The sequence below is a fragment of the Odocoileus virginianus genome, chromosome 31, assembly GCF_023699985.2.
Source record: "Odocoileus virginianus isolate 20LAN1187 ecotype Illinois chromosome 31, Ovbor_1.2, whole genome shotgun sequence".
Taxonomy (NCBI): Eukaryota; Metazoa; Chordata; class Mammalia; order Artiodactyla; family Cervidae; genus Odocoileus; species Odocoileus virginianus.
The window spans coordinates 17,904,997-17,918,529 of NC_069704.1; the positions used below are offsets into that span (position 1 = coordinate 17,904,997).

Sequence of the window (13,533 nt, forward strand, 5' to 3'; positions counted from 1 at the left end):
TAATTATAAAATCAATCTATCAGGAAATTATACCATATTGCAATAATTTCTTGCTCTGTCTAAACTTAGGAAAGGAAAAGGAGCATCTCTGTTCAAGTCAGTAGACCCTCCACGTTTTGAGTAGACAACATTTATGTGCATATATGCACACACACAATCCTCCAGGTAAGGTTGAGTGGCTCACCAAACGATCCTTATCTTATCCTCCCAAATCTCCAATCTCAGTTTCTCCTGAAGTACAGGATCACAGATAATTGTCACTGATCCCAAATAAAGTCCTTATACTCCCCAGTTCAGGCCCTTTTGTTTCCATTACTCCTAAGAGTCAATTCATTTCTCCCACAAAGGGGCTACCAGGCTTTTCCGAGAAGAAATGGGAAAGCCGACATCATTAATACATTGATGGAAAGAGCTGGTAGTGTATTTGGCTGACACAGCATTCTAGAGGGCAGTTTTGTGTTAAGTATGAAGTGTTAAACTTCTGCATAAACTATGTCCTCCAAATTTTACTTCTGGTTATTTGTCCTAAGGAAATAATAGTGGATATGGATATGTACAGAGTTTGCTTTAAAATATTTATATAAAATTATGATGTTATTAGAAGAAAATATTAACAGCTTTTATTTCAACATACTATGATTACATCTTTTAGTTTCTTAATAGGTTTTTAAAATATATTTGAATGTTCCTATAATAAAACTAATCAGACATAAGAATTCCAGTTTCTAACCTGAGGGTAGGCCTTGTCCACAGGCAATCAGCAGGACTGAGTGACTGATTCAAATAACTTCACTTTTTATATAAAAGCTTTCCCTCCAGAATCAGAAGAAGGGTGTTGTCAAGCCAACATTTATTTAAGAAGTGTTCTTCTAAAGTAGAAGAAGGGCCATTAATCCAAACTGCCATAACAAGCAGATCTTTGAAAAAGTCACTTCCCACTTGAACTATCTGCTAAAATCCTTCTTTAACCACTCGGGTTAGTAATCCATATTTGCTCTATTGTACAGTTATAAATCATCAGCCCCCTGATTTAGTTTGAATTACTGAAAATCCCTCAAAAAGAGTGCAAATACAGAAATGTTGTTTCCATGTGTTAATGTTCCTGGGAATATTCCCTGGCCAAAGGGAATAGCTGAAACCCAGTGACTGGTTGATAACAGAGTGCAAATGTCTGAAATCTTTACCTCAATTTATAAAAATCTCTGAATTGATATTTCAAATAATGTTCCCTACAATACTGCCTGGGGCAACAGTATGATGGAGCCAGGTCATAGCTTACCGACAAAACCTAAGTTTTGAATATTCAGGGCAAGTACACTGGACTTGTTATCAAAAGACATTGGGGCACGGCAATTACCTTAACTTATTGAGCAAAGCTGTTTGGCCTCTTGGGACCACAGTATCATTACTATATCATTTTAAATGCATTAAATACATTACAGTGTATTCAAAATGGAATAATTCCTACTCCTCAAGTATATTGTGAGGATTAAATAAGAAAGGTCTGGCTCACGGTAAATATTTATTAAAATAATAATATGCTAGCAAAAATAGTAACTGACCACAGGAAACTGTTTTCAGCTTGTCCAGTGAGCTGTTTGTCATTTTCCTTTACAATGCCTTTTTTCTATTTCTTCTGGCATTTTCTTGACTGGTAAGGTTATGTACTGGTAAAGAATACAGCCTTAGGAATGAAAAGACAGGTTTCAATCCAAGCTGTGAACCTGTGATATGGAATAAAGCTTTCTGGGTTACAATGACCTTAACTACACAAAGCAGGGTAGCTATTTATGTGAAGGTATGCTGAAGTAACAGAATTGCTTGATCTTATCTTTTCACCTTTTTTTCATACAAATTATGAATCAAGCTTGAACCTCTCTAGTTTCTCTTTGCCCGTGAAACAGCATCCCTCCCCAAGTATCTGTAAGTATTCCAGTCACAGCTTAGCTGTGAGAATGTAATAGAGGTTTAGAGAGAGACTCTGAGAATGCCATGATGCACTTCAGCTTGAACTGCTTCCAATGAAGCCATTGGCAAGCAGATCTTTCTCTTCCTCCACGTCACAGTCATGAGTTGGGAACTAATTGGGTTTGATTGACTACATGTCTCAACTAACCTTCCAGTTCACTGGCTAAGCTGTTAGGTAAAACTTGGGTCCCTCTAGTTCTTGCCCTGGGCATCATATATGCATCCTTTACCTTGATCCCCTCAGTCAGTGCTTTTTCCCTTTAACTCACTCAAGCTTCTGGAATGTTTTCTTCTTATCATCCACAACAAAATATCTTTCAAAACTGAGATCTCAGAGCCTCAGATAAGAAACCGGTTAAGGTATCTTAGGTCATTTATCTGCATCTTGAAGAAGTATTATTCCTATGGTCTATTGTTTTCTTTCAACAAAATTTCCTCTCTGAGATCCCTGTGTATCTCTTGGTGCCTCTGATTATTTCTGATTCTGAATAGTAGTATTTTAGATTTAATATAATAGATATATATTGAGAGTTCATGCCAATATTACTTTGGGAACGAAATTTAACTGCTACCTAAAATTTATAAAATGTTACCTTTCATTTTTAAGCCAATATTTTACTTTCAATATTTACTTCATAGCAAAATTTCTATAATTCTCTTAAAAGGCACCATGGTAAGGAGGAAATGACCTATTAGACTTTTGAGTTATAGGGTAGATCTGATTCTGTGAGTTCTAGAGAGTTTCCATAAAAGAAACCCCTGTATGAAACACGTAACAGCTTGAAATGTCTCATTTCTGGAAAAGCTTGCCTAGAATTTATTTTAAGAGAAAAATACCCAAGACAGTTGTAAAACTGAGGAATAGGCACCAATATCATAAGACATTGCTTCTGAAAGTGCTGTCTAGTCAAAAGCCCTTGCTAGCTAACAAAACATTTTAAGAATGCCAGAATGTTCAACAAGAGTGGTGGTTCCCTGGAAATAGCTGAGGTTGTAGCAATGATTAAGACAACTTTGGAACCCTGGGCTATAGGAACAAAGGTATTAAGTGCAGGCCTTTGTGGAACATATACTTATGTGGTTGGTAAGTGAGGTACCACAGAAAATGAACAAAGTTCAAGAAGGCTGTAAATGATGGAGGTGGTCTTGACAACTGTTGGAAGTTAGCTAGGGGCTTAACCAGTCCCTCCCTGTGGTTTCTGCAGTGCTATACAAGGTCATACCTTTAGGAGCCAATGCAAAATGTTATGTGTTGATGCAAACCAAAGTAAAGTAAGCTGAAACAGAATGATTGTGGCTTTAATCTTGGTCCTTGTTGGATAGTTCAGTTCAGTCACTCAGTTGTGTCTGAAACTTTGTGACCCCATGGACTGCAGCATGCCAGGCCTGCTGTCCATCACCAACTCCTGGAGCTTGCTCAAACTCATGTCCATTGAGCCAGTGATGCCATCCAACCATCTCATCCTCTGTTGTCCCCTTCTCCTCCTGCCTTCAATCTTTCCCAGCATCAGGGTCTTTTCCAATGAGTTGGTTCTTTGCATCAAGTGGCCACAGTATTGAAGTTTCAGCTTCAGCATCAGTCCTTCCAATGAATATTTAGGACTGATTTCCTTTAGGACTGACTGATTTGATCTTCTTGCAGTCCAAGGGACTCTCAAGTCTTCTCCAACACCACAGTTCAAAAGCATCAATTCTTCAGTGCTCTGCTTGAAGAACTCTCACATCCATGCATGACTACTGGAAAAACCAAGTGGGTTCCAATTCTAGTGCTGACATTCACCAGCAATATGATTTGGGGCAAGTTTCTTCAACTTTCTAGGTCTTGCTTTCCTTATCAGCAAATTAGACAAAGTAATGTATACCTTATAAGGTCATTGTGGGGATTAAATTCAAAAGTATACATAAAATACTTCCTATGTAATAGGTCCTTAATAAATGGCAGCTGTAATTACAATTAGGGTAATGATGAGAAGTATGATAGTGCTAACAGTGATTTTTAAACAAATATCACAGGGTTTGGCACAGTAAGAAATTAGCACTTCTTTTTCTTCCCTTCTCATTTGAGATTACTTCATGTCTATAATTTATAGTGTAATCTACCAATAGCTTTTATCCCTGATGTTCCAAAGAAAAATATACTGCATTTTTCTCTAAAGAGTTTTAAAAATCTTCTCTAAGAAAGATACTCTGTTGTGTTTTAGGCTAGAAGTGGGAAAAATGGCCTTTGGAGTCAGAATACTTGATTTTTTTCCCCTTTACTATTCTCTAAGTTGTAATGAACATCTGTGTTAGAGACATTTTTCTCTTTTATGAAGAGAATATTAATTAAGCCAAAGCTCCTGAACCTTGCTGCATCCAAAATATAATGACAGTAGCTACCATTTGAGAACACTTGCAGTGCATAGGTGTATCATCTTATTTAATGATTACAATATTATTACATGATTATTGCTGCCATTTTCATTTTTCAGATGAGGAAAATTTGGCTGATAAAGGTAAAATACAACTGGACCTAGGTCACATAGCTAATAGGCAACAGAATTGGGATTTAAACTTCTGTCTGACTCTAAAGAATATGCTGATATTCACTATGCCATACATCTCCTCAGCAAAGATGGAAACATGAAGAAAGCTTATTCTCTTAGGGAACTATAAAATAATAAAAATCGAGTGAACCAAATGTCAACTTGCTCATTAAGATAGGAAGTACACACAATATAAAAATGAAAGATCAGTTAACTTTTTTTTTACAACCTCAGTGTTCCATGAGAAAACTAAACTCATCAATCTTTCTCCCAACTAATCTTTTCAACATTAATAATTTCCTAAAGTAAATTATGAACTGGGAATTAATTTAATGAGCTTTTCTTCCTAATGACATAAGCCTCATATCATCATAGTTTCCAAAGCAAATTGCCATTTAAGTTATCAAAAAATGTGGACTGCAGCCCTCTGTGGAACTCAGAGTTAAAAACAGAATTCAATAATTAGAATTTCTCATTGAAGTGGACCCTTTCATTCAAAGGGAAAAAAAAAAAAAAAACAGGTGTGTTAAAATAGCCAGCAGCCTAAATTCCTTAACAATTTAAGGATGTTTGCTTCTTGTCATGTGTTAACTTCTCCACAAAACACATGCTGCCAATATAAAATATGGCTTGTATACAGTTTTTAATGCACCATTATAATTTTCGATGAGCCATGTACAGGGGTATACTGGATCATGTCATTTGCATAAAACGTCAGTCAGATTGGCAGTTGGTTCACCCTTTTGCTGTCCTTGACACAACACACAGAATGCTGAATCCCATACTGTCATTAGTGATGACAATCAGAATAAAAATCAGTCACCCAATTTAACTAAAAGAATGAAAAATTGAATCACCTCTGATTTGTCAAATCACTTCACAGAGTAGCGATACCATAAATAAGCTATATTAGTCCTACAAAGGGATTAAAATTCTCACCATAACATTTATGAGCAAGCCATTATATTTGAGGAAGAAGAGATTAAATCAAAAGGTTTGGATACTTTTAAAATATATTAGTACTTGAAAAGGATTAAATAACTTGATATATCATCTCTCAAGTCAATCTACATTGTTCATTTGCATTTTAATACCCACTGTGGACAAGATGCTTTTCATAAGGGGAATGACTGAACAGTTTTAAAAAATTGAGTTCTCTATGCTAAGGGATGAGTAATTTACCAAGTTTATAAGAGAGGTAGAATATGATGGTGAAGGATCTTGAAACATATGGGGAATGGTTGAGGAAAATGGATTTATTTAGCCTCAAGAAAATTCAGCAGAGGACTTCCTAGGTGCTTTCATTCATTTAAAACTGTCATATGGAAGTAGATTAATATACAAAACAAAGGCAAATAGAAGACACAAGGAAGCCAGTTTCTACTCATCATAGGAAGAGACTTTGTAAATATTAGAGCTATGCATGACTGTCCACTCTGCATACCATTGGAAATACCCAAACATAAGTTGAGGTTGAGAACACTATAGGGGAAAATTATTGTATAAAAGAAAAAAATCTAGGTAGATGGCTGGCCAGTAATGTTTCCTTCAGTGATAAATTTCTCTGTTCTAGAGCTTAAAAAAACATAGACATGAAATTACCCAATAATAATTTTAAAAGAATCTGACAGAAATTAACAAATGCAAAAGAGAAGAATCTATGCTGAGTGTGAAGTCTTGTCACAGGTTGGGTTTCTCCAGAAGGTGACTGTAAGACTGAATTTAGTTTGCTGAATGCTTATCCAGGCTGAGGACAATCTCTGTAGGCAGGAGAAATAGGAAACAGGATTGAGGGAAGAGAAAAGTTAAGCAAAGAGTTAGGACCAGTGACAGCCTCAGCCCGAAAGTTGTTCTGAAATTCGAATATCCCTTCAGAGTTGTCCTGAGTTGGGCCAAGATGGTTAGTTCTTCATAGAGATTTACCGGTCATTCATTGGATGTGGACCCAAGGCAGAGAGGTGACCGTGCACAAGGTCACTGGTGCAGCTGGTCAAGGCTGCTGAAAGAGCTAATAGCTGAAGGCTATCAGCCAGCAGCACTCCCAACAATTGGGGCCAGAAGTCTTGCGCTGAAGGGAGGTCTAGTGGACACATCACAGTGTCCACCAAGTCCACCCTGTGTGCAAACTGAATCTATTTATTGATAAACGATTTGTGAGCGACTTCCATGGATTCTAGCAGACCTGTCTTATTAAATGAATTTTACAGAGGAGGAAAGTTAGTGGAACAAACTTCAGACACTGCAGCCGGTCTCAGAGGCACAGCTGACCCTCATTGTCTCTGCACCAAAGGACCAGCGCTCTTCATTCTAGATGCCACGTCGGTAACAATATCAACTCAATCAACAATGGTGAGTGAAAATCCGTTTTCTTGGGCACAAGCACACACCCCTTTGCGCTTTGCGTCTCTTGCATCAGATCCTGGGAGCCAGACTCTAAGGAGTCAGGGGGAAGGGGGCGTTGGGACCAAGAGCACGCAGGTGTTTCTCATCCTGGACTGCTATACCGACATCCGCCATTATATCTCCTGAGATCCCGCAAGACGCGGCTTCCTCTGGGCAGGGTGAGCTGGCGGAGGCAGCAGTTAAGGCCTGAGTCTGCAGTTCTCAGAGCCTCCCAGGCACCTAGCACAGCCCTGCCCGTCCAACGCGGCCCCTGCTCATTCCTTGAACCCGCCCTGAGCGCGTGTGAAGGCTCGTTTGTCTTCCTGGGAAGCCCCACACTCCACGCCCCCACCAGGCCCTGGGCCCGGTCCTCGGGTGCCACTTGGGCTACTCAAAAGAGGGGAACATTTCCTGACAGAGGGGCCTTCGCCTCCTGGCGAAGGAGCCAGCGCCCCGTCACAGGCTGTGGGCAGCAGGGCTGAGTCAAAAGAAAGAGCTGTTCGGGGAAGGCTGCGGCAGGGCAGCAGGCGGCCTCCTGGGAGCATTCCTGACACCTCGCAGCTGCTGGGAGGAAAAACTGCCCTGAGGATACTGTGAACTTCTGCCGACCTGCTGCAGCTAAGCCTGTGACGCCATCGCCCGTATCCTGGGGCTTGCCTAGGGGGTGATGGACTCCCAGGACTGCTGGTCTTTGCCGTGACCAGGTCGCGGCTGTCCCTGCCCTTGACCTACGCTGGGAGGAAGCCTTGTCCTTCTGTCTCTGCGGGGCCCCACAGGACAGCTGCTGTCTCAGCGGGACTGTGGCTTTTGGGTCGGGGGAGGATGATGTGCGGAAACCACTTTGCATGGTTTCCTGAGATGGGCCAGGCAAGCGCCGGAGGGAGAGGCCCCAGGTAACGGTGGTGGACTACGACCAGGAGCTACCTGTGTAACCACCGACTTGAATCTTGATAGAGCGTTTTTATCTTAAAAAGGATTGTTGCAGGGCCCACCTGACTTTATGACTTAGAGAATCAGAGAACTGAGCCGATAATGCATCCTTGAAGCTGTGTGGTCACTTGGTACCCGGTGGTTAGGAACTTCATTTCTGCAAAGGCACACGGGGGACTTGTTTTTCAGAAGCTATTAAAGCCTCTGCAGATGGTATGACCGTGCCCCGTGATTCCCTGTTGTGAATGTCCCATTGGTAGTTGTCAAACACTCCAAATGCTCTTTTCCCACAGCTGGTAAGGCCACACAGTATGCCCCTGGTTTGTTTTACATACCAAGGCTATTTCCATCATAGCCTGGTCTCCCTACAGAGCTTTTCCTATTTGGGTCCCACTCAGAGCCCCCATGTTGCTTGGTATACAAGTCGATACAGCATTCCCAGTTGTTGATTCCTTTAGAATCTGAAGAAGCCTACGTGTCATTCTACTTCTTTCTTTGTACTGCAATGTACAGGAAGCAATAATTTATCTTTTACTTGGCGTGGAATGCCCTAGGATGCCTGTGATCACTGCAGTTTTACCACTGTGACCTATCCCTAAGTCCTTAGGGTTTATCTTTCATTCTCTGGAGCACAGGGGTCTTAACAAGGCCTCTGACATGTTAGCCATGTCTCACTCTCACTAGCATGCATTCATTGATACAGATAGTGATTCAACATGGTATTTTGCAAGAACTTAGACTAAACTCTAAATATATACTGTTGCCTTACCATTGTCGGAATTCAAACTATTTCTGATCCCCTATTCTGATAGTTATGGGAGAAAATACGTTTGCTGAATCAATGGCTGTATTCTGTATGCCTGGGGCTGTTTTCGCACGCTCCAGATAAGATGTCACACATGGCGTGGTGGCTGTAATTAGGGCTATTCCTTGGTTGAGTTTGCCACAGTCTAATGCCATTTTCTAGAATCCATCTGGTTATCACAACGGCCCAGGTGACTGAAGAAGGTGTAGAACTGACTGGTAACATTGAGCCTGCATTCTGTAGACTGTTGAGTGGCATGAATTTCCATCAGTCGCAGGCATGTGGTAGTATTTTTGATTTGCTGTGTTGGAAGGGAGTTTTACAGTATCAGAAACTTCCTACTTAGAATTCATACCCAAACACCTTTTAACCCCACATGCCAAGCATCCTTTGTGGGTGTTGTAACGTTACCAAAGATGTCTATTCTGACTACATTTGGGACAAGGAAAATGACCACTAGGTGGATCCATGTACCCAGTGAATCCTTTGAGTCAGTTTTCCTTTTTTCCAATTTATTACCTGGCTTCCATATGCCCCCATGTTAACAGATCATGTTGACACTTTAGACTTCTAGGTACCAATTTAATTCAGATTCTTTACTCATCATTCCATACAATGTTTGACTATTTATCTTCCCCTTGGGCACAATTACCCTAACATATAGTTCAGTCTTTGTTAATCCAATATGAAAATCTTTGTCTTTTGGTGTGCTCATACCAATTTTATTTAATGTAATTATTGATACATTTCAATTTCGGCTCATAATTTTATTGTTCTCTTCATCTTTCTGTTTTTTGCTTGATTTATTGTGGATTATTTGAATATGTTTGAGTATTTTATTTTAATTTATCTATGTGAATTTTTATTGTATGCCTTTATTTAAATTTTGTTAGTGACTACTGCAGGGATTACAATATATACACCAAATTTTTCAGCTCTATTTAAAGTTAATATTTTACCTCTTCAAGTGAAATGTAGAATCATTATGGCTACATAGGTCTCTTTACCCTATTCCTTTATTTTGTAGTTGTCATATGCATTAAACATGATAGGAAGTATAGGGGGAGGGAATAGGACATGAACAAGAAAGTAATAAAATGAAGAAGAAAGACTAGGTAAGAAGGAACAATGAAAAAGTATCTAGCTTCTTAATATTGATTAGTTCTACTAACAGAAATACTGATAAGTTCTACTACAATTCTCGGGGGAGGGGATTCGAAACATACCGAGGTTTTAAATGAAATTAAAGCTCTTATTTTTATTCCACCTACCAAGTGTACAATATCCACACTAAACATGCTCCTATTTCATTCATCAATATTCAAATTTTGTATTTTGGCCAGGGTTAAGAAAGGCTTGCAGGCTGACAAGTTGGGGTGGAGTGGGGTGCTCTAGAGAAGATAGGTACATTTAAAATTAGAAAAATTAATTGAAAACCCCATCAGCCAATTTTATAGGCTTTGCTTTCCATAGTCATATATATTTTAAAGAACTAAAGAAGATATGTTTATTTTGTATATCTTGTTTATTTACTGTTCTGTGTCTCTTTCTGAAGTTCCAAATTTCCTTCTGATACCATTCTTCGGCCTATAAAACTTCTTTCTTTTAGAAAAGGTCTTCTGGAGGCAAATTCTCTTTATTTCATCTTGTGTTCTAAGTCACTTCATTTGTGTAGCTCACCAGGCTCCTCTGTCATGGCTTCTCCACGCAAAGATACTGGAGTGGATTGCCATGCCCTCCTCCAGGGGATCTTCCAGACCAGGGGATCAAACCCACGTTTCCTGTGGCTCCTGACTGCAGGCGGATTCTTTACCACTGAGCCACCGGGGAAGCCCAAAGTGAAAGTGAAAGTTGCTCAGTCCTGTCTGCCTCATTGTGACACCGTGGACTATATAGTCCATGGAATTCTCCAGGCCAGCACACTGGAATGGTTGCCCTTCTTTTCCAGGGGATCTTCCCAACCCAGGAATTAAACCCAGGTCTCCCACATTGCAGGCAGATTCTTGACCAGCTGAGCCACCAGGCGAGATGGCCTTATTTCTCCTTTATTTCTGAAGGCTATTTTACTGGATAAAAATTCAGGGCAGATAACTTTCTCTTTGGAATTCCAAGATATTTCCCCACTGTTTTACACCCCTCATAGTTTCTGGTGAGAAATCTAAGGTCATTCGAGTTGACTTTCCCTTTATGTGATATGTTGCCTTCCTCTGGCTGATTTTAAGATTTTTTCCTCAGTTTTATTTTTTAAGTTGTTTGATTATGATGTATTGAGATGTAATTTTCTTTGCATTTATTCTGATTGGATGTCATCACATTTTTTTTATCTGTTTAATTATATCTTTAACTGAATTTTGGAAAATTTAAGCCATTGTTTCTCTCTTTGTTGAAATTTTTTTAATTGAAGGATAATTGCTTTACATAATTTTGTAGTTTTCTGTCATACATCAAGATTCGGCCATAGGTACACACACGTCCCCTACTCCCATCGCCCTCCCCTTCCCACCCTTCAGCCTGTCACAGCACCCATGTTTGAGTTTCCCGAGTCATAGAGCAGATTCCCATTGGCTATCTATTTTACATATGGTATTGTAAATTTCTATGTTTCTCTCTCCATACATCTCCCCTTGTCCCTCCCATCCTCCTCCTACGTCCGTAGGTCTGTTCTCTATGTCTGTTTCTCCACTGTTGCCCTAAAAATAAATTTAAGCCATTGTTTCTTAAAATATATTTTCTACATTGATTTTTCCCTTCTATTTTTCTGGCACTTCACTGACATATATGTTAATTATCCAATCTGGAAAAAAGTTTCAGATTGGAAATTTTCAATTGCTCTATCTTCAGGTTAATTGATTTTTTTTCCTTTGTCATATCCATTTTGCAAGTGAGCTATATATGCTTTTTGTTAATTCCATTATTGTATTTTTCAGTTCTAAAATTGTCATTTATTTTCTTCTTTATAATCCCTACTTCTTTCTTGAGAACTTCTATCTTCCCACTCATTTCAAGAATGTTTTCCATTACTTCATGAGGTATGATTACAATCTCTGCTTTATATTATTTCATACTTCCAGTATCTGAGTTATCTCAGGGTTAGCATCTGTGAATTTTCTAGCATCTGTGATTTTTATTAAGATTTTACAGGTACTTGTATATCAAGTACTTTTCAATTGTATACAGAACATTTTGAATATTATGAGTTTGTTAAATTCTTCAGAGAATGTTATTGGCATTTTGTTTTAGCAGCAGCTGACTTCATTAATTTCAGATGCAAGTCTTAACCTGTTTTTTGTGGGCTATAGTTTACAGGCTAGTTTAGATTTCAAAGTTTATACAGTGCTGTTTGTGCCAGTTTGGGAACTCATCAGTGGTTTAAGCCAGCAGTCCCCAAAGTTTTTGGCACAAGGGACTGGTTTCATTGAAGATGATTTTTCAACAAGGAGTGGGGGCGATGGTTTGGTGATGCTTCAAGTGCATTGTATTTATTGTGCATTTTATTTCTATAATTATTACGTCAGTTTCACCTCAGATCATCAGGCATTAGATCCTGGAGGTTGGGGACCCCTGATTTATACTATAGTGTGACAGCAAACAAAGGAGGAAGTCAAGAGCTACCTGGAGCAACAGGCAAATTTGGCCTTGGAGTACAAAACAAAGCAGGTCAACGGCTAAGAGAGTTTTCCAAGAGAACGCACTGGTCACAGCAAACACCCTCCTCCAACAACCCAAGAGAAGGCGCCGCTCACAGCAAACACCTCCGACAACACAAGAGAAGGCGCCGCTCACAGCAAACACCTCCTCCGACAACCCAAGAGAAGGCGCCGCTCACAGCAAACACCTCCTCCGACAACACAAGAGAAGGCGCCGCTCACAGCAAACACCTCCGACAACCCAAGAGAAGACTCTGCACATGGACATCACCAGATGGTCAACACTGAAAGCAGATTGATTATATTCTTTGCAGCCAAAGATGGAGAAGCTCTACACGATCAGCAAAAACAAGACTGAGAGCTGACTGTGGCTCAGATCATGAACTCTTTGTTGCCAAATTCAAACTTAAATTGAAGAAATTAGGGAAAACCACTAGACCATTCAGATATGACCTAAAACAAACCCCTTATGATTATTATACAGTGGAAGTGACAAGTAGATTCAAGGGATTATATCTGATAGATTGCCTGAAGAACTATGGATGGAGATTTGTGACATTGCACAGGAGACAGTGATCAAGACCATCCCCCCAAAAAAGAAATGCAAAAAGGCAAAATGGCTGTCTGAGGAGGGCTTACAAATAGCTGAGAAAAGAAGAGAAGCTAAAGGCAAAGGAGAAAAAGAAAGATATACCCATTTGAATGCAGCGTTCCAAAGAATAGCAAGGACATATATGAAAGCCTTCCTCAGTGATCAGTGCAAAGAAACAGAGGAAAACAATAAAATGGGAAAGACGAGAGATCTCTTCAAGAAAATCAGAGATACCAAGGGAACATTTCATGCAAAGATGGGCTCAATAAAGGACAGAAATGGTATGGACCTAACAGAAGCAGAAGATATTAAGAAGAGGTGGCAAGAATACACAGAAGAACTGTACAAAAAAGATCTTCATGACCCAGGTAACTATGATGGTGTGATCACTCACCTGGAGCCAGACATCCTGGCATGCGAAGTCAAGTGGGCCTTAGGAAGCATCACTATGAACAAAGCTAGTGGAGGTGATGGATTTCCAGTTGAACTATTTCAAATCCTGAAAGATGATGCTGTTAAACTGCTCCACTCAATATGCCAGCAAATTTGGAAAACTCAGCAGTGGCCACAGGACTGGAAAAGGTCAGTTTTCATTCCAATCCCAAAGAAAGGCAATGCCAGAAAATGTTCAGATTACCACACTATTGCACTCATCTCACACACTAGCAAAGCAATGCTCAAAGT

The 13,533-nt window shown here is 39.7% G+C and overlaps 1 long non-coding RNA gene across 2 annotated transcripts in view; it reads left to right on the top strand.

Moving 5' to 3' along the window:
• LOC139032414 (uncharacterized) overlaps positions 1–13,533 on the top strand; it is a 167,107-nt gene that overhangs the window by 110,697 nt on the left and 42,877 nt on the right. For both annotated transcript variants that reach the window (XR_011484955.1, XR_011484954.1), the window contains exon 3: positions 6,701–6,842. This is a non-coding gene — a long non-coding RNA (uncharacterized lncRNA). The remainder of the gene's footprint in view (positions 1–6,700; positions 6,843–13,533) is intronic.